Genomic DNA, 2229 nt, shown 5'->3' on the forward strand with positions numbered 1-2229 from the left:
ACACATCAGGATATGTTGGAGGGTGGGGAGCCAGAGAAGGGAACTTAGAGGATGGGTCAATAGGTGCAGCAAACCACCATGGCACACGTATACCTATATAACAAACATGCACATTCTACACATGTATCCTGGGACTTAAAATAAAAAATTTTTAAAGAAAGTTAGATATACTTCTGGCTCTGCCATTTCATTAGTTGTACACTGTGAGCAGATCAATTAACTCCTGAGGTTCTAATTTCTAATTTTTTCATTGCAAAATGAGAAAAACTATATTAACTTTTAAGTCCCTTCCATTTTTAATATCTATGGTTCTAATAACGATCTTTAATAATAGTTATGCCTCATCTAATAAGCAATCATTTGCTGGTCCTTCAAATAATTAAGAATCAGAACAGTTAGTAGAGGAAGACAAACTACTTATTCATGGAGCTCCTAAATGTCAAGTTACATGATGACATGTTCTAAGATTGCAATAACCCTATGTGAAATTTTACAAAGCGGCGCGGGACAAAGGGAAGCGAAGCCGGAGCTGCGGGCGCTTTTTCTGCCCGCGGTGTCTCAGATTCATTCTTAAGGAACTGAGAACATAATCTTCCAAAATGTCAAAAAGACCATCTTATGCCCCACCTCCCACCCCAGCTCCTGCAACACAAATGCCCAGCACACCAGGGTTTGTGGGATACAATCCATACAGTCATCTCGCCTACAACAACTACAGACTGGGAGGGAACCCGGGCACCAACAGCCGGGTCACGGCATCCTCTGGTATTACGATTCCAAAACCCCCAAAGCCACCAGATAAGCCGCTGATGCCCTACATGAGGTACAGCAGAAAGGTCTGGGACCAAGTAAAGGCTTCCAACCCTGACCTAAAGTTGTGGGAGATTGGCAAGATTATTGGTGTCATGTGGCGAGATCTCACTGATGAAGAAAAACAAGAATATTTAAACGAATACGAAGCAGAAAAGATAGAGTACAATGAATCTATGAAGGCCTATCATAATTCCCCCGCGTACCTTGCTTACATAAATGCAAAAAGTCGTGCAGAAGCTGCTTTAGATGAAGAAAGTCGACAGAGACAGTCTCGCATGGAGAAAGGGGAACCGTACATGAGCATTCAACCTGCTGAAGATCCAGATGATTATGATGATGGCTTTTCAATGAAGCATACAGCCACCGCCCGTTTCCAGAGAAACCACCGCCTCATCAGTGAAATTCTTAGTGAGAGTGTGGTGCCAGACGTTCGGTCAGTTGTCACAACAGCTAGAATGCAGGTCCTCAAACGGCAGGTCCAGTCCTTAATGGTTCATCAGCGAAAACTAGAAGCTGAACTTCTTCAAATAGAGGAACGACACCAGGAGAAGAAGAGGGAATTCCTGGAAAGCACAGATTCATTTAACAATGAACTTAAAAGGTTGTGCGGTCTGAAAGTAGAAGTGGATATGGAGAAAATTGCAGCTGAGATTGCACAGGCAGAGGAACAGGCCCGCAAAAAAGCAGGAGGAAAGGGAGAAGGAGGCCGCAGAGCAAGCTGAGCGCAGTCAGAGCAGCATCATTCCTGAGGAAGAACAAGCAGCCAACAAAGGCGAGGAGAAGAAGGACGATGAGAACATTCCAGTGGAGACAGAGGAGACACACCTTGAAGAAACGACAGAGAGCCAACAGAACGGTGAAGAAGGCACGTCTACTCCTGAGGACAAGGAGAGTGGGCAGGAGGGGGTCGACAGTATGGCAGAGGAAGGAACCAGTGATAGTAACACTGGCTCGGAGAGCAACAGTGCAACAGTGGAGGAGCCACCAACAGATCCCATACCAGAAGATGAGAAAAAAGAATAAATGTTGCCTTGTTTTATGTGTTCTAAATACTTTTTTAAATGAAAAAATGTTTTTTGGTTTAAAAAAAAAATTTTACAAAGCAATATATAATAATCATTTATATTAAAATGTATTTAAGAAATTTGCATGACCTAAATTAACAACCCAGAAAAGTTATGTGACTTTTGAAAATAAATACTGTTGAACCAATGCTAGAGAAATGACTGTCATCATCATAAGTCATCAGGGTGGGGCTTTTAGAATTTCTTCTCATTATACTAAGATTTGCCTTTTAGGATTTATATTTATGCCACATATAATCATATGTTGGTTGGGTCTATGTATGAATTTTTATTATATTAATTTTTAGAATGACCTGTGTAATTTAAGACAATGCTACTATTAGCAATTACA

General features: G+C 41.4%; 1 pseudogene across 1 annotated transcript; it reads left to right on the forward strand.

Moving 5' to 3' along the window:
* Positions 1-504: 504 nt before the first annotated feature.
* On the forward strand, positions 505-1906 carry LOC105524404 (annotated as a pseudogene). The gene has a single exon (XR_001003755.1). The product of XR_001003755.1 is annotated as an SWI/SNF-related matrix-associated actin-dependent regulator of chromatin subfamily E member 1 pseudogene (transcript).
* Positions 1907-2229: the final 323 nt, after the last annotated feature.

The sequence above is a fragment of the Colobus angolensis genome, unplaced genomic scaffold, assembly GCF_000951035.1.
Source record: "Colobus angolensis palliatus isolate OR3802 unplaced genomic scaffold, Cang.pa_1.0 Scaffold5, whole genome shotgun sequence".
In the NCBI taxonomy this organism is placed as follows: domain Eukaryota; kingdom Metazoa; phylum Chordata; class Mammalia; order Primates; family Cercopithecidae; genus Colobus; species Colobus angolensis.